Source organism: Dermacentor silvarum, chromosome 1 (assembly GCF_013339745.2).
Source record: "Dermacentor silvarum isolate Dsil-2018 chromosome 1, BIME_Dsil_1.4, whole genome shotgun sequence".
In the NCBI taxonomy this organism is placed as follows: domain Eukaryota; kingdom Metazoa; phylum Arthropoda; class Arachnida; order Ixodida; family Ixodidae; genus Dermacentor; species Dermacentor silvarum.
This window is the reverse complement of record NC_051154.1, coordinates 320953328-320979210: the sequence shown is the minus strand read 5'-3', so window position 1 is coordinate 320979210 and position 25883 is coordinate 320953328. Positions and strand designations below refer to the sequence as shown.

General features: G+C 45.6%; 1 long non-coding RNA gene across 1 annotated transcript; it reads right to left on the bottom strand.

Moving 5' to 3' along the window:
• Positions 1-1872: 1872 nt before the first annotated feature.
• LOC125942276 (uncharacterized) lies at positions 1873-24100 on the bottom strand. The gene is made up of 3 exons (XR_007464953.1): positions 23887-24100; positions 2605-2758; positions 1873-1991 (listed from the first exon to the last, which is right to left on the bottom strand). It is a non-coding gene; the product is annotated as an uncharacterized LOC125942276 (long non-coding RNA).
• Positions 24101-25883: the final 1783 nt, after the last annotated feature.

Here is a 25883-nt window from a genome sequence, read left to right as displayed (position 1 = left end):
GTGTCACGCGCGCACAGGTAAACATGAACAAATCTGGCTCGATGACCCCGGGAGCTCGTCAAAACGCTGGAGTGAGAAAGCACGCCAGCGGCAGCGAGCAAATTGACCTGCGCACTGGCTCTCGCTTCAACGCGAACTAAACGTCGAAAGCGCAGCGCATAGCTACGGCACTCAGCGAACGCACTTTGGCCCATTGCAGATCGCTTTGAAGATGAGCTACTCGCGGGCGCACACTTCGGCCGCGTCACAGATCGCTTTCCAAGATAGCTCCGTGAGTAACAGCCGCGTAAGCAGAACGCTACCTCCAACCCCCCCCTCCCCTCCCGTCTCCATCGCCTCCTCCCCATACGTCGCGCGTGAACCAAGACCGTACGCTTCCTGCCGCCTTCCTTTCTCGCGTGCGCGAGATTAAGCTGCGATTGCCGGCTCACCCACTGATCTCTACTTTAGGGTGTTGGATAGCGCAACGAGCGCCCACAACTGAAGCCAACGGAAGTAAGCTCCCTTGTCCCGGAAGTCAGCAATTTGATAAGTTCTACTGACAATTTGATTGCATAGGAGCTCAGCATATTTTTCTTTCGTCTCCCCTGAGGTACGTTCCTATTGTGCCGTAAACTACACAAGAAGGCCGGTGATGTCTTTTGGGTAGACATCAAAAAGTGGTCATTGCCGTGCCAAAAGGGTCGATAACGTGAGCGGAGCGAGCTGGAAACACGTGTTAAGATTATCGTAAAAGCCTTTACCAGACGCGAAGCGACACCACCACCCCCCTAAACGCGGTAAACCACGAATAAGAATTGTTACGTCCGCTGTATTATCGGACCAAGCGCACTAGTAAGTGAAGCATGCGCCCTACATCCGGGACAAGCCGCCGCACGACGCCGCATTTCCGATGGCTTCACCTGCAGGTTGCTCGACAAGCGGCATCCAGCAAAACATAGTACAGATCAGCGGGCTCACCATCACACGCTTTCACTCGCACACACAACGCACGGCACGCGGAGACCATTTTATCGCCTTTGGACTTTATACGGAACGTCACGGCGGCGACGACGGCAAAAATGCGCTTCGAGTGTTCATAGAATTGCTCTCGCAATAAAACATGATTTCAACGTAAACGGTCGAAAAGTTGGGAGGGGGAAATATGTTGGGGGGGGGGGGCTGGATCCCGGTTCCGGAGTCCCTGCTCAAAAGCATTTTTTTTTCAAGCATATCATGTTGGCATCATCTACATACTGAAATAGACTTCGTCACTACCTATTTATAATTAGGAAGTGCTCAGTTCTTTTTTTAGATATAGCACATTGATTTTTCTCTCCCACAAAATATACCTGCTTGATTGCAAATCGTGATATCGCACATACTATTAGTAGTTACTCGTATTTTTAAACTTGCTGATTCAGTTCCGTAATATCTTGTTTTATCATGATTCCTTTAGCTGTAATAATTTGTATTCTTTTTTTCTTCTTCAAAATCATGATGCCCGATTCACTATTAAATCTATTATTGTTTTCTATTGCCATAGCTTTCTCTGCTGAGATGTCGAGTGATGTCATTTGGTTTTTCCTTCTAACCGACAGGTGGTACCCTTACAGCGTTGTGCTCTGGGCTCCTTTCTGCATCTCAAGTTATGTATTACACTTAATAGCTCAATAAAACACGATAATGATTCTGATTAATGACGGGTAGAGCACCATGACTTATTATCAGGGCAGAGTTTCTCCCTGCAAAGCTTCTGTGCGATTCGAAGCCCACGCGTAATTACTACACTGTCAGCATGTAACGATCATCTCGAAGCTAGAATGCACAATTTTTGAAAGATAAACGTTGAAATGTCACAATCCTTGCTAAACGTAGCAATAGCCTACGTACCCCTCATGACAGCAGGCAGGCTGCGACAACTGCATTCCCGATGAGGTCGTGACCTTGCAGCACGCGACTGATTGCCACTGCGGCTGGACAGTATCCGACGCAACATCGAGGTTGGCAACCTAAAAAAATAATTAAATTATGGGGTTTTACGTGCCAAAACCAGTTCTGATTATGAGCGACGCCGTAGTGGGAGACTCCAGAAATTGGGACCACCTGGGGTTCGTTAAGGTGCACTAAAAAGCAACCTGTACACAGTTTTTAGCGGAATATTGCACTAAGCACATCGAGCAAGAATGTAGCTAGTAGGCATAACATTAAAGATTTAGTCGGACAAGTAGCATACACTGTTGCTAGTTTGCGATCCTTGGTGTTTTCTATATCGTCCCTGTTCCTTCGGGCCATTGTTTTTTGAGAATGGAATACTCAAGTAAACCATTAAAATTTAGTTGGACAAGTAGCATACAACACTGTTGCTAGTTTGTGCTCATTGGTGTTTTCTACTGAGTCAGCCTTACAAGCTCTTACGAATCTAGTTCACGGAACAGCGATATATTTTCTCAAAATTTTAGGCAATATTTAGAAAAATAATTCTTAACCGAAATTCCGCTTCCCGAAGTCACTAGCATTAAACCTGTTCTCTCAAATACAACAAATATAATTAAAATCGGTACTATAGGATTTACCTAAGCTAACCATTTCCTCATTTTACATGCATTTGTATAGGTGGCATACCTTTGCGTATACCAAAGATGAAGAGGCACACCGACTTCATGACGCGTTGGTAGGAAGGCTCACAAGGTGCCCGTAGATGGCGCCACGAAGCTGCCATGTCATGGGCGCCAGCAGAATATAGCTCACGACAGCTCTCCCAGTGCTCTGCTAGATCCTGCAATTATAAGAGCGGAGGTGTGTTTTAGCAAATCTTTCACGTTATGATGGAGAAAAATGGTGACCACATCGAATAAATAACGCTTGCCTCACTGTCCGTTTAGGCCAAGGCCTGGTGGAATATGAAGTGCAGAGTTCCTGAATTTATTTTAGGTTTATGGTGCATTACTGACATCCGTTTGACAAGTAGGAGAGAAATTACTTTTGCGTTCTCTAATACCACACACCTTGTACTGATGCATTAAAAAAATTCACCGACGAATACAAAACTTCCAATGTGAAATTTGAGCCTGAACGGCAGGATCCTCGCGGCGGTGGCGCAGGTGAAGTAGCGCATGCGCAGTGGGTCCCAAGCACGCTCCAGTGCTTTATTTCCATGCATGGTATCCGGTGGACAAACGCGTCGCATACCTTAGTAACGACGTCGGCGGCGTCCGGGTGACGGCACATGCTACTACGGCGCCATGTCGTAGCGGGTCGCCCCCGTGGAGCACGTATCATGCGGTACTTTGCATTTCTCCTGACTCTTTCAACATAATCCTCTGCCTTCTTCCTCAAGCTTTCCTAGCTTCGCCATATTTCATCCTCCGCTTCACTCCACGTTCGTTCTGCCGGTTGCGCCGACACCGAGGACGAAGCTCAATGGAGGAACGGGCGCCTAATGCACTCCAAAAAATCAAGAGCGTCTGACAGCCTTATTACATTCCCCGCTTAGATGACTTAACGGCTATGGTGTTGCGCTGCTAAGAATAAGGTCGCGGCCGCATTTCAATGAGCCCGAAATGCAAAAACGCCAGCCTCACGTGCATTGGCTGCACATCGTTAAGCATGCCCTGGTGGTCAAAATTAATCCCCGCTATACGGCGTGCCTCATAATCAAATCGCGGTTTTTCCACGTTAAGCCCCTGCAGTAATATTTATTTACCTTGTTACACGGGTGGCGTTAACCGCGGTTAACACTACGCAGCAACCGGTAGCACTATGTGCGAGAAACAGTTCAAAAAACCTGTACGACGAATTGTGCTTCCGAAAACATGCAGTGGTTAGTTGACACTGCGTCTGCTTCAGCGTTCTGCGCAGAGACGCCAGCCAAGTCGCTATCCTCTAGAAAAGATGCCTAAACGCCTGACCGAGTTGTCATGCGTATTGCGACTGCTTTTCTCATTTCGTTAAAAACTAGCTTTAAATTTTTAGGTTAGTTTTAAGAATTCATGCGGAATTTTGTTGGAATTCTAGGGAACTTGAAATGGCGTTTCATGGCAGCCCGGGTAACAAGAGTATAAATTTACTCACGCGCAAAGGACTTGTAGCGTAGGTAAATGTATACGTACACTGGGACGCAAAATTGGCGTAAGTATGCGTGAAATGAAAAAATTTCGACGTATCAGGTATTGGGGACGCTGTCTCGCGTCGACTCCATCGTCATATCTCCATTTGCGGAGTCAGAATATGTCTCTCGCACACGTTCTGCTCTTGACAAAACTAATATTTTATGCAATTTCACTTCGCCTTCAACGCGCCTGCAAATCAACTATCGCCTTAATTATTCAACTCAAACAACGCCCCATGGTCGCATAACTACCAGCAGGGTCGCACAGACGACGCCACCTATACGACGTCTCATGCGTTAATCCTTTCGGACGCCACTTTATACTGTTGACTGAAGACTTACTTTCACCTTATTTCTTGTATCTTCAGATTCACTGAAAGTGTACAGCTGCAGGAAAGATTAAGAATTTTCAATTCTTTAGTGAGTTTTGTCAAGTTTACAGAATGTGGACTCCACGTATGAGAACATCAACCATTTCGTGTACTGAAAAGCTTGAAAAGTACTTATCCATCCGCATGAAAATTATGCCTGGTGCATGATATTGTGAGAAACATTGAAAGAAGTGAACCCACTACATACAACAACATACTGACACCAAGCAAGAACAACCAACCGTGTACCTTCCCACTCATTTTACTAAAACATTTTCAACATGTTATTCGATAATTGTAGCACGATTCCAATCATAAGTGTTTAAGTATATATGCGACATATTTTAAATATCATTAGTTTAATCAGTGCTTTTGCTGTCGATGTACTATCTTCGTGTACACTATTGTGTACACAGCATCTGAAAGAGTTAACTCAAGCGTTAACTTTCAACGACTGCGGCCAAGTCGCCAGTAATCTCTTCCTGATGAAGCGGCAGTCACAGCGGCTGCAGAAAGGTCACGAATTTCCTTCTCTCTCGGAAATGAATGTACCGACTACTTTTAGTAGAAAGTACGGGCGCCTTCAAGGTCACGCAAGACAGATATGCGAAGACAAATTCTCACCGTGCGTGCACGATGAGCTGTCAACTCGTGATGCTCTCAGTACCCGTTGAAGTTATCGGAGCTGCGTATCTTGCCGGTCCCCGTTCTCAGAATGCGAAGTGCTCCCGGCGGTCAGAAGTCGGAACTCCATACCCTCCTCGGATATTTCACCTGCAACTTGCAATATCCCATGCCGCCAGCGTGAGGGCCCGGGGTGCTGTGGACGCGTCCGTGCTCGTTCGATGGCCACGTCAGAAGAACTAAGGGTGGCAAGCCGGGTGGTCGAGGCAAGCGCGAGCCACGAGCCGCAAAGAACACTCGACGCGCATGCGCACGTTCGCGCAATGAGCAATGCAAAAGACGACGATGCACGCACCATCACGTGCGTTCGCTTCTACCGGCTCTACTCGCGCTGCTGGCACGGGCATTGTGCGCACGCACAAGAGCAGCTGTTTGCATACCACACCATATTCATACCATACATTGGTTGAGGAATCAAGCTAAACCCAACGCCCATCCCGCGTTCTCTGACACCTTCAGCGCGTTGCTAACCTTGTTATCGCTTTGAATGCCTCGTCTTTCTGCCCGAAACGTTTATGCACGGCGGGTAAATGAAAACATCCGGGCATCGTTGCAAGAACAAAGCGATATCGCCTGAGCAACCATTCAAAACTGGTCAAAAACTGGTCTGAGCAATCAGTGAAAAACATCATTCCTGCAAAAGTAAGAGAAACTGTTTACAATTTGGCCTGAGTATAACCACATGATCTGCTTTAATGTCGGCGTATCAGAGCCGTTCAAACCCACTAACATTTTATGCTAATACAATTACTCATTTTATTAATCAGAAAAATTATATTTTGATATTCTTATGGGGAAAAGGGGCCTATAGGCCTTCCCATACAAACACCGGTTCCATTACCAAGGATCAATTCATGTTGCCATAATCCTAGAAGCCTAAATTGCTCATTTAGAATTTTTTTCACCAAGAGACCACGCGCAGTGATAGAATTTGGCTAGCGAGGGCTCTCCCTGGGCGCTGCTTAATTCCGCTAATGAAGAGTGGAGGTGTGTGCCACCAATGTTTTCTCACCAATGTTTTACGCAGAAATGCAACTTCTGAGAGGAGTGCAGATGCTATCAAAATTAACAGTGGTTATTACAGAGAGGTGTCACCCGTGAATTCAAAACTGTGCTTGGGCAACGGAATTGAGCAAGATACCGAAAGTGTAGAATGACGTTTTTTGGTTACTTCACCTATTCTTACGTTGATTACATTTACGTTCATATGCACTGCACATACACAGGTCCAATAACAATGAATGAACTAGACCGTGACCGAGGTGCGATGCTTTTTTCGAGTATGACATTTCATGTTAGGCTGAATAATAGGACGCATACTATACATTTCTTGCATATGTGACGCAGAAATTTTCGGAGCAATCAGCCGAGAAACTTTCTTTAGTCTCCAGACTCTCTACTTTTGTCTGTTTTGTGTAACATTTAGGATAAAAATGAACAAAACATTATGGGGATTTAGGTGCCAAAACCATGACCTGATTATGAGGAACACGGTAGTGGGGGGACTCCGGCATAATTTAGACCACCTGGGGTTCTTTTAAGAGCACTTAAATTTAAGTACACGGGTGTTTTCACCTTTCACCCCACTCTAAATGCGACCCGCAGTGGCAGAAATTTGATCCCGCGACCTCGTGCTTAGCAGCCCATCATCACAAGCAACCTGGTGGGTGATTGAAATTTGATTATTCTATATAAATTTACGATAAAGAAATCATAGAAGAATGCCATATCGAGAAAAGTACCATACAGCAGGCCAACTTTCCGAAATTCGTCCGATGACTGGCAAGTCAATGGCTGTAGAAGGATCAGCAAACTCCTCCTGAGGTTGTCATGAAGACTGAGTGCTGATGGCAATTCACTTTGGGAAAATTTCCCTGCTTAAATTCTTCGAAGGAGTTACATGTAGGCACGTAATACCATAAGTTTAAAGAGTACGAAAATCACGCAAGCCTACTACTGCCACCAAGGCAATTAAAAATATTGAATACAGGTATGCATACGGCACTGTGTGGGAACAGTGCTACAATTCTACTGCCAGACATTTATTGACATATGAATATTAAGATGCAGAACTAGAGGCAAGCTGACAGCTACACTGGAAAAAGTTTACAGAACCAGGACTGGACTGTTTCCAGAGTACACAATTTTCTGAAAAGGTCCCTTTGGAGAACGAAAATCAGCCTATTGCAATGAGCGTAGACATGGCTACATATCAAAAAACAAACCATTACACGCTCCTAGGCAGGCTCCAGAGCCGAATAAATTTAAAGCTTACTCACATGAGTCACTATCGGAAGAAAATTGCAACCATGAAGTTGGTGTACTCTTTAAGCAATTTCCTTTTATATATATTCTACTGCACATGATAGACTGACAACAAAAGTAAATGGCCATCTATTTTTCAACTCGTTTTATTAATAAAACCCTTTACGGATATCTGAACTCACAGCACACCTCCAATCAAAAGTGTTTAAAGACATGCGACACATTTCACGTATCATTTTCATCGGTGCTTTTCTTTTCGATGCACTACCATTGTTTGCAGAATTGCACACGCAGCACATGCATTCCAAGTGCTCTATCGGGTGTTTATACGTAGCGGACGACTGAATTGTCACAAATGAATTCCTAATCTCTTAAACATTCCTCAATTTCTTATGAACATTACAAGAGAAATTATAAAATAATTGTAGGCTGACAAAACATTCTTTCAAAACTACTTTCGCTACTGTTAAGGCAATAGGTCGATAATAAGTAAATAAAGTGAAGTTCAAAGTTTCATACTTTCTAACATAGGCGGGACGCTTCGTATGACCTCGAAAGATTGTTTACTGAAGTGACGAGCTTTTATGAGTATTTGGAAGACCTCAGAGTAGGAGACAATTCAGTGTTACCGCCTGAGTCCCCTGGCACCGCCAAGAGACTGGCATCTCTTGGTTGAGCCATGCGACAAGCGGATTCAGTTAAACACGTTAGGGAGATACATGTGTTTTGTCCGTAATAAGTCGCACAAATACACATCTATAAAAAAGCAATGTAACGTATTGTCAAACATTTATTACTAAGGTACAATCAAGAAATGTTTTCTTGGGGAAAGGTTAGTTATTGTAAAGGTAAGACATAACATATATAAACAATAAACGATCTATAACAATTTCTGAAGACAACTTATGATTAGAATTATTAGCATAAGTATAATGTGATTCCACAATGCCATAGTTTCATTACATGTCAAAGGCGCCTTATGCCACTGGTTTTGTTTATTTTCCGGAGGCAGCAGAAAGGATTATAGAGTAAAAATTATCAGGTGTCCAAATAAATAAACGTATTAACAAATAAATAAGACAGCGGTATAAAGCGCGAAAGGATTCGATAGCAAATATAGGAACAATGTGGATTGTGTTATTGAGAAGCAAATGCAGTATACGACGAATAAAAACTAAAAAGGAAAATGCGCAGATAAACTAGGCAGTTTTACAAATAGCGCAACCGCACGTCTTTTCTTACCCAAATTCCCTCACTCGGCTTGCGCTGTTATGGAGACCATTTTCGTTCCTTTGTATAACTTTTTGCGTTGTTTTCTAAGCCAGGTGGTTTGCTTTGACTTGTAAGTTGGTGCCTTTCTCTCTAATATTAAAGACATCCTTTCATTGTCTGATGAGATGATTTCACCATCATAGAAAAAGTGTTAGTTCGGGCAGTTCATCTGGAAATGAAGTCGTCGGCAATCTTAATCAAAATGATTTTGCGGGAGAGTTCTCTATGGACATGCAAAACTTGTTAGATGGTTCAAACGGGCTTGTCTAGTCATCGACCGCGCGTACATTTTCAGTCGCCGAAGGCAAGAAAAGGTCCCCTCGGATGTGGTCGACGAGACCGGTATGGCCAACACAATTTTTTTAGCTTGGCTATTTCCGGTAAAAAGTTTCGCAGGTGTGCGCCCTTGTCCCCCTTAAACATGTGCACGACGTCCCCAAATGTGTGCAATGATGCCGATCTTTGCTGGCTTAAAATGTCAATCAGCATATCTCTGCCAAATCAGGCGTCCTGGTTCAAGGTCATCGTAGAACTATGTTATATATGCTTTGTCTTCCTTCCTTATGACAAGCTGCTCAATGTGGGACTTATGGGGCCGCATATCAGGTAGATATCTGTTGCTTAATGAAGACAGCACTGTGTCAAGTACTTAATAGAACCTCTGGCGGTACATGTCACTCGCTGATGGAAACACGTGAGCTGAGGAACATTCTTGATAGCGGCGTGGAGTATTCTTTCACATAGCGGCTAGAACACACGGGTCCTCAACTTCTACTTTCTCCCTCTGCCATACATATGTGGGTCACGCGCTTCATTTTGGAGTTCACCTGCGCTGAATTCAAGCTTGGGTCATCCGAGATAGCTGGTTCCTTCGCGTGCGCCGTGTCCCTGCGCGCCTAGTTTTGTTTCCGCTGGTACTTATACGGTGCAAAATACGCTTCATTTTCAGCGTCAGACGGGTTCTGGCGAAGTACCGATAAGCGATGGGTGGCCACTGTTGGTTTTGGCGTTGGTGCTCATGCTGGGTTTGTAGACTGTGCACATTGCCACGTCCGCAGCCGCGGTGGAACCGGGCTCGACGCCTGTTTTCTATTTCTCCTTTTATTGCGACAGCCATTGCATCGACACTCCAGGCAAATTTTCGCTGTCCAAAAGTCCTATGAGTGAGCGACCCATACATAACGCGTGCAAGAAAAAGCCCGTAACGCTGAGCCGTAACACTTGATGGGCATTATCTTCCCACGCGCTCAATATTCGGGTTAGTTGGAGGTCACCTCACGTGATCAAATGCGCGCATGGGGAGGAGAGCACGCGTCTTCTCATCGAGCCCTGCCGCAGCTCCAAATTACCGTGTGCGGTTGACGCTTACGCGGTCCGCGTGCCATATCAAATTGTTGGTAATCATTGGAGGGGGGGGGGTTGCAATGATCAAGGGCGAGAAGTAATGGCTGCTAACTTCATGCGTGCTGTCTTCCTTCTTAGGCTGTTTTTCCGCGCCCCAAGTGTTGCAGATCGCATAGCCTAGGTTAAGAGACAGGGGTAATTTAAGATCGCTGACAGAAGCCGTCCTGTCGTGGACATAAAAATATGCAGATGATGATGATGATGAATCTAATTTTCGGACCACCGGTGAATCGCATGGCTGTACGAACCGTTCGCCCCCGCTGCCGGAGTTCATCTATAGCCAGCGTTGTGATAGCGACTGCTCGTGGTCATCCTGCGGGATATTTACAGGTTTACATGGTCCGTGCATTGCACGATGTTTCTTATTTTAATTAGTGAGTAAATGTTACTACAATTCATATAGGCGATATAACCAACGTCCAGACTCATGTGAGCGACGCACTTTTTTGCCGCAATTTTGGCGAGCCTTACAAGGAACCAGGCCATTTTATCAAATTTTTCCAACTACGAGTATGAAATCCACTGTAAACCTCCGTGATCGCCTCCTCTCGCCTTCTAAAGTCGTGTACAACGTTAGAAGGCAGCGGCATTTGCCCCTCAAATGCGGGTGCACATGAGCATCCATCAATGGGTGTCATGACCTCATGACGTCAATGGGCGTCACTGAGGTCATGAGCCGGACGGCCGGTGACCCCGCCGACGGAGGACATGGCAGCCCGCGCTTCGAGCTGGGCCGGGTCGCGTCCGCTTGACTATTTCTTTAGTCGCAGTGGAAATCGGCTGCTGCGCTTCAGTGGTCAGGGCGGGGTACCTCTCCTGTCTTCTTATGTTATGACCGACTTTTTTATAGCTGCGACGTGCGAAAGTACGCTGCACGAGAAAATTGCCTGTGGAGCGTGATCGGAATTGCTCTGAACGCGATTGTTTCCCGGATGGATTGAAAAAAAAATATTTGCTTTCAAGTTGGGGATGCGGCTCTTACATGGATTTATACGGGAAGAATTTTTTTGTGTTATTGTCTTATGCTTCACTATCATTAATACTGCTTCACCTTTCCGGCAAAACTGCAGCCTCTTTTTTTTTTTCGAGTCCTAGTAGAAGCTCTGCTTCGCATGACTGCTATTGATTCTGATTTCTAGTGAATCCGGCTTGGTCTCACTTCGGTTACTAAGTTATTTATGTATATTTATGGCCTCTGGATTCACGTTGCGATGTTTCCATCCCCAATAAATGTTGTAAATTATTATAAGTTTTTTTTTTGCACGAGTCGCAAGGAATTACCTACTGGAAAGAGAAACAATGCTGAGACATATCATTCACGTGCATTTAACACACCGTTGATAAAAGACTCGGCCGAAGGAATCACTGAAGTCTGCAGATCTTTTTCAGTGTCAAAAATGAGCGCAAAACCATTTGCAGCGAGTTGAACATACAGCAACATATTGATTCTCTAGCCACAGGCTGTCCATATCATTAGAAATATTTGTTAGTTGGCTACCTCTATCTCTTTCAAAATATGCAAAAATTTGTCCTGTGTACATATTGAAATATAATGTGTCTGTGCATGGTGTTCACACTGGAACTTAAAATAACATGTTGAAGTAAAAAAATACGGATGCGGGAGCCGCTGTTTGTGCTTCTAATGCGTTTGTTTTCCCATTGCCAGGATTTTCAGAAATTAAGCGAAATTATGAATAAAAGCCGTGCCCGTCCGCGTCAAAAATGATGCAGTTAGCTTTTAGCAACAAGAACATTTTAACGGAAAATGTAGAGGCAACTCAAAAGAAACCATAAACGGTTTGCGCAACAGGACACTGGTAATGACATTTTAGGAGCGGAGGGGGAGGGGGGGGGGCATTGGCATCACCAAGGGCAGAGCCCCCCCCCCCCCCCCGGAAAACTCCGGAGGGGCCTCGAGCCCCAGAGCCCCCTGTAGTCGGCGATTATACTTCATAATTTTGCGCCTACACCCCTCCGCCGGTATGTCAGTGTGATGTCACAAGTTACAAAGTATTTTCCTATTTGGCCAGTTGTAACTCACTAAATGTTCTCACAACTTGCCAAGATTAGTCTTTGAGTCCTTTATAATATACAATGCAGTTTGTCTTTACCGATAAAAAAATTCTAGGCTTGATCAAATGTCTTCAAACTGATAAGAGTGGCTTTTGGTATTACTTAAAGGCAATTTACTAATATATCTCACATTATTTTTCTCTTTAGTGGCCAGTTTACACCAGCATGTACTATGTTGTTAGCTCGCTCCGACGCACAATATCAGTCACGTCTTCGCACATGGGCGGCGGGCTGTCTTGGTCGATACAGGAAGATTTCACAGCGGCATTCAGAAGGCGTGAAACCTGATGGGCGACACGGCGGTTCTTTGATAGCTTGAAGCGTAGGCATTCCTTTATGATAGTGTCAACATTAGAGATGTTGAAAACCAGGAAATTGAATGCATAATCCGCAATGCTTTTGAGGATACCATATTTCCCCGCATAATGAGCGCACCCCCCACTTTTCCAATCAAGAAGCGTGTTTTTTTTCTTCCTCGCCTAATGATCGCATCCTGAACTTGCTGCCGTGGAGTAGGAGAGACACAGTTTGATTCGGCATTCGATAGGGCGTCCGGCAGGTGCGATTGCATCGGGCGCCGTATCGGACACAGAAACGTACCGAGTATCTCCTACTTTATTAAGATAGCCATCAGATGGACACTACAGGAGCATTTTTGCCATCGGCGCAGACAATTGCGGCTCAATCTCCCGCGTTCGAGGGAGGAGAGCGTGGAGTATACGCACGAACTGTTGTCCACATGAGGCGTGGTCACAAGCTGGATGTGGTATCCGCTGCGGAACTCCGTTACGAACAAAACAGGTACCCCGTACTTCTACCAAACGTTCCGTGTATAAAACTATTGTGGGCGTTTATTACACACATCTTCCTCATCTGTATGTTATCATCATCATCCTCACAATTTTACCTATCCTTCTCTTCTCCTATATATGTGATCATCATCATCGCCTATGTGCTGCGCTTGTTCGCTGACGAGCTCCCGGGCCTAATAAACGTCGTCCCAACCAAGACGTCACATTATTTACAAGATCCATTTACAAACACACAGAACACAGAACATTAGCGGAAATGGAAGATAGCCCAGTCAGGCTGTCCTCGGAGCCATTTTTCTCTTCTTAACCTCAGCGAAACAATATCTTCATATTGGCTTTATGGCCTGTGAAGCTTATAGTGACGCTGACAGTGTCGCCCGCAGTGGAATGACATGGCGCTATCATGAAAAGCGCAGGCAGAGGGGAATGCACTCTCCCTTTGCTTCAAACTTCAAAGAATCTCTGACACTCAATTTTTCGCGACCTCCAGCATTAAACGTATAGATCAAGACATCACATACAAAGCGACGGTCATCTCGACTCGACCAACCTTGGCCCCCGCTGCAGATTGCCGCTAAGATAAGGCGCGCATGCTAGATATGCCCGTAGCTGTGCTGACAGCCATGTGCTATCAGTACAGCGGCGCGCATATGCTGAGGAGGCATGCTCATTTTGCCACACACTTCGTTAAATTCCGGTTCAGTGTATATGTTCTAAGGACAGTATGTTTATTCAATTTCTTGGTTGTACAGAGAATTCCGTTATATTGAAGTTCGTTACTGTTTGTGCATCTAATGCGTTCTAGGTCAACGGTATCCTAGATAGCGACTGCCAAAGTATATTTCAGCATACTTATAGCTTTTCGCATGGATCTGGATCGTCCAGTGAGGAGGTGGGATGGGGCTAGATTTTTTTTAGCTGCTTGCAGAACCCCAAAATTATGTTTGCAGAATTACCGGGTTCCATGTAGTGAGGGACAGCATTTCCACCGCTGCCCGGGCCCACTGGATTGCCTATAGTTGGTCGTGTAGATCTCTGCTAGTCAGAGCGCTTAGCGATCGCTCCTCGAGAAGGTCCTCTCTGTATTTGGTCTCATCTCTGTGCATTTCCATAAGACGTGTGCCATGTCTGCGTGTTCGTGCTTACAGAGCTTGTATGGTCTCTTCGCGTGCGAGGGTCGTTTGATCCTCGCACTCAGAAATGTGCCGTAACTTGACGCCCACGCTTGAATTAATCTAGATGACACCTGGCACGAATGTGCCAAAGACGCTCATGGTTTGGCGCACTGACATCTTTCTGAATAAAACGGTGAGAACGTCTACTCTGCAGCAACCAAATGATGATCCATTCATCACTTTTTTTTCTTTTTCACTTACGAAAACAATTTTCCAACACCTTCAGGCACTGAATGTACTAAATGTTACTGTGAGTAGCCACAGAATGAAGGCTCACCAGCCATTTCGTCGAGGTGTGGCCTGGACCGGAAAGACGATGCTGTCAGTGACATGGTGCAGCTCGGGCACGTCGATGGCGGTGAACTTTTGCACGTCACCCGGGTGCAGGCAGGGGCACTTAGTGACAAGGACAGTGCCCGTGATAACACTCCACTTAGGTGATTCCAGCTACTGTACATGTGGGCGGCGCATCTCGGTTCACTGTACACACACCTGCAAAATACAAGCCTTAGGTGAAGGGCACCGGCAGACTGAACTCTCGAAGGAACAGGCAAAAAGCATTATTGAATTTTAGGGAACAAAGCTTTGCGACTCGGTGCATTGCACAAACACCTTCAAAATCAAACTAGCCCGAGACGAGTTGCACTTGCAGACTTAAGTCTTGAAGGAACAAGAAAATTGAGCATTCAGGACTTTTAGGGAACAATAAGGCGTCATACATAAAGGTACTGCCCACCTGGTGTACCTATAGACGTACACCACGGCACTACGTCACGAAAATGCGGTGGCGCTGTCGTCAGAATTTAGTTTCGCATGGTATACGCACTCCGCCGCTGAGCCGCCGCCTGTGTCACGCCTGCCACAGCAGCTGCTGGATTTCGCGGGTGGTTGTGCGGTTCCATCTGTGAGGTCTTTATTCTATGATTTTAAACGAACAAAACGCAGTGTCCCGACGAGCTGAGTTGTGTCGAAATACGCAAGAGGCTAAGGTTTTCATAGGTTTCCGGTTGAGGAAAGCCGTCGCAACCAATGGACCGCCGCGGTAAAAAGCCTGGTAGTTGGATTCTGACACCAGATCATCCACTATGCGCAAAACATTCCGCAACAGTTAAGCTTCTCTTATTTTGAATGGCGTGCATTAGCCAACCTATATATGATATTACAATAGTTACTAGTGCGTCATTACAATTTCTTGCCGCACTGTGGGAAAGCTAGATTAGGATTAGCCTTGAAAGTAGGTCGAGCGAGCAGATTCCCCACAAAGTACTTCACATTCAAATTTAATTTCATCTAAAGAATTGAGCCACCTGCAGTGCAGATATCCTATCACATGTTCACATACGCAGGCAGCACGGTCACAGCTGTGTTAATTGCAGTGTGGATGTCATAAACGCATCTGAACGTGTCAAATAAATTTCGAGCACGAAATAAAATGCGCAGCGTTAGTTCATATCTGGATTGATCGGACGGCCGCGGCCAGCAGCTCAGACTGCGCGGGTCTTCACAAGCGGCGTCGCCATAAGGCCGATACCTCGCCTGCCCCATCACCGAGGCGATCGCTTTATCGCCGCTCACGGCGACGTAGAAATCGGCTACAGCTTGTTTTTAATATGAAAGAGTTCCTAATAGAAAAAATACCTCGACTTTGCGCGTGTTTCGTAAGGCAGCGCCCAGTACTAAACCACTGGCGCGAACGGGAGCAATGCTCTCGTCTCGCAGACGGAAACCAAGCGCCGGCCGTCTCAGCGAAACGGCTCGGCTAGCTTGCAACTACTGCGTTGCGTTTGCTATTCGCACCAACGACACCGACAAAACCGATTCATTTAGGCCCACGTTAATTGTGTTGTCAAAATAAGCGCGCTATGATGAGCTGCAGGCGAAGTCGCAAGTGGTATCGGCCGCCACTGCGGTGGTCAGCGAGCTAGGCCTAGCGTCTCGTTCGGCCGTATCCAGATGGGGGCGAAATGCAAGAACGTGCACTGGGTGACAATAAAGAACCTCACGTAGTCACAATTATTCCGGCGCCCCCACTACCGCATGCTTCATAATGAAATCGTGATTTTAGCATCCCCCAACCCATTAAAAAAACAAAAAAAAACACCATCCGTGTGTTCAGCGGGGGCGGCGAACGTGGGCGGAGCCTACGCGACGTCGCTATAGGGCCTAAAATATATCGACGGTGCCTGCCGCTGTTTACAAACATGTTGTAAGACAAAGAGGGTGTCCCAGCTATCATGCTTCGCATTTTAATGCTATAGCGTTAAGCGCCCCGTATCGCACAAAAACCGGCGTCGGCGTGCGATGTCGGCGGATGGCGGAGAAAATCATCCCCAACCACGCAGGCCCTACGAATATATTTAGGTACATGTATAGGCCACGCCTTCTTATATGACATGCGGTATATGCGGGTTATATTGCCACACAATTCTATCATGAATGTGGCTCATACCTTGTCGTGCATTCTTGGCAAAGCTATTCCTCGGCATTTGAGAATGATAATCCACAACAAAAAATGTCATGAAACAAATCACCCACAGCGCATGCCTTTTATGGTAAATCTTCTCAGACTGCAATATTCAAAGCACAAAACAAAAACAAAAACCTGAAAATTATGCATTTTTTTGGCACGGCTGTGCAATATTACCGGGATCGCCCCACGCAAGAGGCCGCGTTTCTACATGAAAGCTCGCCTTCGTTCATAGCGTTCCCCGCCAGTGTTTCCCGGTAACCTTTATGGTTGCTTAAGCTGCAGTTGTCGGGAAGCGAGAGAAGTAGTCAGGGAGCTTTGAATGGTATCGCGTTCCACTCTTAAAAGCGAAGCTTAAGCGTCCTTCAATTTTTCGAAAAGGACAGGTCATTCTATGCGAAGACACCCACGTATCACGTATCACGTGAAAGCATCACGTGTAAGTATCAAATGAAAGTATCAAATAAAAGTATCACGTGACTTACCGTCCACCCGCATCAGAAAGAAGCGCTCTAAAACATGCTTGACAGGAGAAGGAGTTAGTGGGCGATCTGCTGTGTTGCACTGTCGCAGGCAAGGCGTGCCAGATAGTGCGCCATGCAACTCTTCCACTAGCTCCTATGGAACTTGTTTGAAGGCACTGCTTTCTGATGCGGGTAGACGTTTAGTTATATGATATGCCTCATATTTCACTGGCTTTCTTTATTAGCCACAATAAATAAGGGGGAAAGAGTACCTGGCTGAAAACATCGAAGCTTTCAATTTCTTTCAAGTTCCTACAGATTCTTCATTAAAAGCAGAGCAATCAGGGTAATAATTAAAGAAATTGCTAACTGCAACTATAATTATTCACTTAAATGGCATTAACCAGATTACAGCACACAAGATTACAAGATTAAATTAACAAGATTTACTCTACTCGACGGAACAATATGCAGTTGGTTGTCATTGCGTTGAATGGCCCGTATTTATTAAAAACGCGATGTATATGAGTGTATAACTGGGACACGATGTATATGAGTGTTTGAGTATCTTGGGCACTGGGCCATGACCAGTCATGAAGACATGGCTCAGTAGGAGACAGGACTTACTTCAGATCTGGCTAAGGTGGGTAAAACCATCTTCGTCGTCCTGCCGAGCGCCTTCAGAATGCGGGAATGGCCTGTAACAATATTGCCTATACTGCCATGGGCAACGCTTCCATCGCATGTGCATGTTGTACAAAATGTGAACTGCACGCCTCTTCAAAACGGCACCAAGCATGCTAATTCTGAAGTACTATAAAACTTCGAGAACACCTGTAAATAAGTTTTATTGTGCTTTGACAGCACCATGGTGTCAACCAAGCTGTGAAATGTAAAACGCTCTCATACACATTCCTCAAAGCATGTCTCGATTAATGGCAAATAGAGTTAAGCCTACACTACGTACGCACAAATGGCTTGGATTGAAAGCATACTATGGCTAGTTACATAGCGCGTAATGGAAATTACGATGCAACTGTGCAGCAAGACATGTTTCTTTTTCCCCTTTATTTTTGTGTTGGGGTTGGGACAGTTTTATGGCCCTGCCTGTACAATTAAAAGGATTGGTCGGAATTTGGGAGTCCCAAGGCAAATCAGGAGAGTTTGCAGGTATGTTTTAGGCATTATGAAAAGTGCCGCCATTGCGGCGAAAGTGCTTTCATTTCCATCTATCAGATAGCACAACAGCTTAATACCAAAAGTTATCTTAAGCCTCTTAGACAACATGCATGCATCTGAGCTGAAGATATTTCGCGTGAACCTATGTAAACCAGTAAAAGCACTGTTAAATCTGCTTCGTGTCAGCCAATCAAATTTATTACCTTGATCAGTCAACAGTCAAGTCAGTAAGCAATCTGAATTTTTAGACATTGTGAGTGTGAACTATATTTGACTTGTATTGTTCTACTTTTTGACATTATTGATAGACTTAATGGCTCAGCCCAAGTTTACGCAGCCTGATGGTGAAATTTATTAAACTTGCATATTTAGTAGCAATGCATGTAACACTAAACTGCTATTGCACTCTTATTACATAATCACCAGACAAAACTGGCAATAGTTTTTACTGACCATCGTACACCCCATGCGCTCACTGCTGAAACCATGTAAACATGAGCCGACAGTGCTGGTGCAGTGCCTGCTGCTAGAAAGGACTCCATGACACTAAATGTACAGACCTGCGCAGGCCTAAAGATGAGCCGGCCTGGTGTAACAAAGATGCTCCGTATGAGGCAAGTGCCACGGGCCAGCTGTGGCGGCTTCTCATCGTGGAACAGGCTGCAGGCGGAATAGAAGACACGTGAAAACACCACGACGTTCTCAGCATCGATGCAGGACACAACGTGGATGAGGGCCCGCTCCATCACTAATGGCTCCTTCTCAAATCGTGTCTCAATCTCCCGCACCAGGTTGTTGAATTTCGACTCCGACATGAGGTCCATCTGGTCGAGGGCGTCGAAGGTGATGTGCAGAGTCGTCTTGAATGCATAGGCACAGGGAAACGGCAGAGTCCTCTGCATCACTTCACACCGCACCTAGAAAATCACTGTACAATATTCCGAACAGCAGGCCCACCTGCTTCCTTATTCCACAAACAATTACACAGGCACTCTAGCTGCAATACTGGTGTTCATGTCTTGTTACACAACACACACTGTTCCAACAACTTACAGCGTGCTTCAGGCAGGCAACGAAAGGAGGCAAAACTGGTGTTCGTAAATTCTGGCATTCCTTGTTGGCGAGCAAACAAGAGCTTTACATACATGAAGAAATTGCTTTCTCCTGACTGTGCTTGCTTTAAAAAAACACTACTGGGTTTCGGTGACTTACGTAAGTTAAGCTAACATACATAATTTCGCAAGATTACCATACATTACGTTTACTTATGCTAAGAAATAGCATTGTAAAAATATTCCAGCACCCAAGACTCTGCCTTCGGTGTGAATTGTCAAGATAACTGCACTCTCAATAATCACCAATAAATGGGAAATTTAATTTTCCTGAGCCATTGATGAGTACCACTAGTCCGGGGATTTCCTTTTGTCAGTAGACTACCATAGAGTTATTTTAGAAGTCGTTTTATCGTTTTGGCGGGAATAATGGGAATGCCCGCAGCGTCACTATCATAATTGTGCTAGTGACGCTGCGGCACGTCGCTTATTGCCGGGCGCCCCAAGTCCCTCTCCGTCTGTGGAATGGTATGCGATATACGGTATAAATTAGAAATCCTAGACCTATATGCAGATAGTTCACCAGCAGCTCTTCGCGGGAATAAAATATCAAGGTTTTTCGAGGACTTGCAGCGGGCCCACAATTAAGCTTCTTAAAAATTATGCACCGTAATGTCTCACAGCATCGAAACAAAGCGAGCAAACTTTTTCTTTTTGAATGTTGCACACCGAACAAAGAAACAAGGTGCGTGCAAAGTCCTTTTTACATATATATCCCTTCCACGGTAAGTACAAACTTCGTTGAATCTTGATCAAGTTTAGTAAAAAGAGTGGTATTTCGCACAGGACCTTTGAGGACGCTGTTGTCCCCAGAGTGCCCGCAGCAATTGGGAAGAGAGCCCACTGTACACCGTGTGTGCATATCAAAATGACCAAACCCGCGTTTAGACGAATGCGACATATCTCAACTGATAGGAGGTTCGGGAGAAACAATTGCCGGCCATGTATGCCAGCCTAACCCTGCCTGCTGCAACACCACCTCCTCGAAAACCACGTTTGAGGATTTTAAGCCACGGGCTTTTTTCTACAGAGCGAAGGAATGTCAATTGGCTTGGATGTTCACGGGAAACCAACACCTTCTTTGAATGGCCACGCAACCAGCATGCGGGAATAGAACCACGGCAGTACAGTGCAGCAGTACCTTAAATGGCGGGATATAGAAGGTCTTACATGACCATTCCCAGTACCAGCTGACGCCACGTCACATCCGCGTAGTTTACTGGACTCTGCTCCCACTGTACACCGTGTGCGCACATGAAAATGACAAAAGCCGCGTTTACGCGAATGCGACAGAATGCGACAGTAGCCCATCACATATCCTAGCGCATCGCAAGCAGTGCGATGCACCAGGGCTTACATGTATGTGCATTACTCTTGATGCGATGGTGTCAGCACGGACCCTGTGTCCCACATAGAAGGCAAACAGTGCATCCGGTGCTACACCGCCTCACGCGGGTTCACAATCAAATTCCCTTCCCATAATTCCTATTGCGATGCTACTGCGTACATATGCACTGCGAGCGTCGACTTACGCCTCTCAACCCGCCCACCCCTGTCTGGCGCAATAACGTGATGCGCTTTCCTAGCGCATTATCCCTGTTTAAATGGATGCGATGCGCTAGAAAGTGTCGCATTCATGTAAACGCGGCCATCGCCAAAGCTGACTGCAGTGATCCTAATTCAACCGTGTTTCTTGTGCTCGGCCACAAGCAAAAAATAAATGGCATTATCAGTCATCGCTTAGTGAAGTATAAATGCTGTTTTTCGAAATTATAGAAATGGGTTGTTTGTTATAACGGTGGCAGACATAGCGAGACGGCATTGAGGGAGAAAATATTTGATTTTCACACAGGAGTACGTCATTTGGGACAGTTGGCGTGACGTCCTGCAAGTTTAACGAGCGCAAGTAAACGAGAATGAAAGAACACATATAAACAGCAAACACACGTGTACAGAACAAGCACATATATAAACACACATATATATAATCATATATATATATATATCGCTGCTCCTTTGTGTATGTGTTCTTGCGTCCTCGTTTATTTGTGCTGGTTAAATTTGCATTTTGTCGATTTATACCTAAGAGATGGCGCAACATGATGTTTCAGGGTGCCTGCATGCTCTGAAGGTGAGCTTTCAGTCACCCTAGTGCAGTGTTACATCTGTTACATGAAAATTGACAATCTTTTCCGCGTCTATGCTGACCCACTTCACTTAAGAAGATAAAACTATTAGGGCGTTCAGTCCCAAGACCATGGGCTGATGGGTTGGCGGTGTAGTTCCCTTTTATTCATGTAATGTGAAAAACGTTTCTGTGAGCTCACCCATACGTGTTGGAAACTCACTCAGCACCGCCGAGAAAAAGCCAATTGTAAAGGATGCTGATATGATGCCTTACACGTGTCATATTCAGAACAGCGCATAATCATTAGTGGCCTTGATCTGTAAAGAAAACAAGCAAGTTTACTTATTATGCGTCAAGTCCCGAGTCTGTCTATTCACTCGGCAAAATTATAAGCAATTTCCGACGTGCAAGCTGTTCTAAAGAGCACCGGAAGAAAGTATTTCCTTGCATTAAAAAAGAAATGTTCACATTTACATCTCGAGAGATCCACTAAATCGAAATTAGGGGTTACTATTGAAGCAGTCTTTCCCACTCCACATTTTGGTATCTCCGGCCTTGTTCACGCAGCTATTAAGGCTGGGTGATTCCCCGCAGGCAGAGCGCTTCTCCAGCGGCGAAGAACAATTCGCGCCAATTTTCCACGTGGCGCTGAACAATTTCCGATTTTTAGGATTGGAATATGGCCTAAGCGGAGTTGTCTCGACCCGTTATGGAGTTTTTCAGAGTTTTCCTGGAGCTTCAAAGTACCCCGGCTACCGGCTAAATGCACCATTCCAACTGCCGAAGCTAAGTTCCTTGTACTGGATCACTTGAGCACAGCGTATCAAAGCCACCTACAAGCGTACACAGACGCTCGGTGTGTGCACAAAGAGAGAGCCGCACAGCGGCATTCTACATACCCTCCCTTGATGTATCATGGTCTCGCCGCCTGGATCGCGTAGTTTCGTCTACAACAGTACAAATCACCACAATTACCGCGTCCTTGCGAAGACTACGGGCCTATTGCTTCATATTCCATCAGGCCTTGGCCTTAGGCGAAGGCCTGATGGAATATGAAGCTGACCTGAGTTCCTGAATTTATTTCAGGTTTATGGCGCATTACTGACATCCGTTTGACAAGTAGGAGTAAAATTACTTTCGCGATCTCCAATACCACACACCTTGTGCTAATGCAAAAAAAAATCACTGACGAATACGATCCTTCCAATGCGAAATTTGAGCCTCAACGGCAGGATCCTCTCAGCGGCGGCGCAGGTAATGTAGTACATGCGCAGTGGGTCCCAAGCCCTCTCCAGCGCTTTCCTTTCAATGCAATCGGAGGTTGCCGCCGCATTTCAATGAGGCCGAAACGCAAAAAAGTCAGCCTCAAGTGCATTAGGTGCACGTCGTTAAACATGCCCTAGTGATCAAAATTATTCCCAAATATACGGTGCGCCTCATAATCAAATCGCGGTTATGCCACGTAAAGCCCTGCTGTAATATTTATTTCCCTTGTTACACGGGTGGCCTTAACTGCGGTTAACACTGCGCAAGGACCGGTAACACTATGTCTGAGAAACAGTTCAGAAAACCTGTACGGCGAAAATTGGTTGCGGAAACATGCAGTGGTTAGTTGAAGCTGCGTCTGCTTCAGCGTTCTGCGCAGAGACCCCAGCCAAGTCGATATCCTCTAGAAAAGACGCCCAAACGCCTGACGGAGTTGTCATATGTGCTGCGCCTGCTTTTCTCATTTCCTGACAAACTAGCCTTAACTTTTTAGGTGAGTTTTAAGAATTCATGCGGAATTGTATTGGAATTCCATGGAACTTGAAATTGCGTTTCATGGCAGCCCGGGTAACAAGGGTATAAAATTACTGACGAGCAAAGGACTTGTAGCGTACGTAAATGTATACGTACACTGTGACGCAAAACTGACGTAAGTATGCGTGACATGATGAATTTGGACGGACCAGGTATTGGAGACGCTGTGTCGCGTCGACTCCATTGTAATATCTTCATTTGCGGAGTCGCAATAAGTATTTTCCACGCGTTCTGGTTTTGCCAAAACTAATATTTTACGCAATTTCACTACGCCTTCAGCGCACCTGCAAATTCATTATCGTCTTAATTATTCAACTCAAACAAAAGGCCCATGGCGGCACAACTACCAACAGGGTCGCGCAGCCGACGCCACCTATACGACGTCTCACGCGTTAACTCAAGCGTTAACTTTCAAACGACTCCGGCCAAGTCGCGAGTACAGCTCTTACTGATGAAGCGGCAGTCACAGCAGCTGCATAAATGACACGAATTTCCTTCTCTCTTGGAAAAGAATGTACCAACTACCTCTAGAAGAAAGTACGGCTGCCTTCAAGGTCAAGCAAGACAGATATGCGAAGACAAATTCTCACCATGCGTGCACGATAAGCTGTGAGCTCGTGACGCTCTGAGTACCCGTTGAAGTGATCAGAGCTGCGTATCTTGCCGGTCCCCGTTCTCAGAATGCGAAGTGCTCCAGGCGGTCAGTAGTCGGAACTCCATACACTGCTCAGATATTTCACCTGGAACCCGCAACAGCGCATGCCGCCAGCGTGAGGGCCCGGGCAGCTGTGGACGCGTCCGTAGTCGTTCGATGGCCACATCAGAAGAATTAACGCTGGCAAGTCGGGCGGTTGAGGCTAGCGCGAGCCACGAGCCCCAAAGAACACTCGACGCGCATGCGCAAATTTGCGCGAGGAGGTTTAGAACTTCTCCAGAGACGCGCAATGAGCAGTGCAAAAGACGACGAAGCCAAATGGACGTGCGAAGCATGCACCATCACGTTCGTTCACTTCTACTGGCTCTGCCACAGCACAGCTGGTCGCAGCGTTTCCCGGCTCGCGGTGCTCGCACGAGCATAGTGCTCACGCACAAGAGCAGCTATGTGCATAACACACCATGTTCATACCATATATTGGTAGAGGAATCAAACTAAATTGAACGCCCATCACGCGTCCCCTGACGCCTTCAGCGTGTTGCTAACCTTGTTATCGCTGTGAATGCCTCGCCTTTCGGCCCGAAACGTTGAAGCACGTGGGTAAACAAGAACATCCGGGCATCGTTGCAAGAACAAAACGAAATCGTATGAGCAACCAGTCAAAACTAGTCAAAAAACTGGTCTGAACAACCAGTCGAAAGTGAATTTCTACAAAAAGGAAGAGAAATTGTTTAGAATTCGGTCTGAGTATAGCTACATGATCTGCTTTAATAATGTCGGCATATCAGAGCCGTTCAAGCTGGAAAGAATTCAACAGAGGTACCCACTAACATTTTATGCTAAACCTATTGTTCATTTTGTTAATCAGAAATTTTATATATTCATGTTCTTGGGGGGAATCGGGGCCTATAGTCCTTCACATACAAACACCATTTCCCTGACCAAGGATGAATAGTTGTTGCCGTAATCATAAAAGACTAAATTGCTCATTTAGAATTTTTTCACCAACGGACCGCGCGCAGTGAGAAAATTTCGCTAGCGAGGGGTTTTCCTGTGCGCTGCTTGATTCCGGTGATGAGGAGGGGAGGTGTGTGCCACCAATGTTTTAGACAAAAATGCAACTTCTGAGAGGAATGCAAATGCTCTCAAAATTAATAGAAGGTATCGCAGAGACGTGCCACTTTTGAATTCAAAACTGAGCTTGGGCAACGGATATAAGTAAATTACAGAAAGTGTAAAATGACGTTTTTGGTTACTTCAACTATTTTAAGTTCATTAGATTTACGTTAATTTGCACTGCACGTACACAGGTCCAATAACAATGTATGAACTAGACCGTGAACGAGCTCTTTTCGAACACTTTGCAGGTTGAGGTCTGCGATGATTTTTCTGAGTATGACATTTACTGTTAGGTTCAATAATAGGACGCATACTCTACATTTCTTGCATATGTGACGAACATATTTTCGGAGCGAACGGTGAAGAAACTTTCTCTAGTCTCTAGACTCCACGCTTTTGTCTCCTTTGTATAAAATGTAAGATAAAATGAAGGATATGAATGATAGAAATTATGGAGATTTACGTGCCAACACCATGACTTGATTGAGGCACGCCGTAGTGGGGGGACTCCGGAATAATTTGGAGCACCTGGGGTTCTTTGAAGTTCACTTAAATTTAAGTACACGGCTGTGTTCATCTTTCACCCCCTTCGAAATGCGACCGCGGTGGCAGAAATTTGATCCCGCGACCTCGTGCTTGGAAGCCCCCCAACATAAGCAACCACGGCGGGTGATGAAATTTTGTTATTTTATATATAATTGCGATAAAGAAACTATAGAAGAATGGCAAATCGAGATAAGTACCATACAGGAGGTCAACTTGCCGGAATTCGTCCGATGACCGGCATATCCAAGGCTGTAGAAGGATCAACAA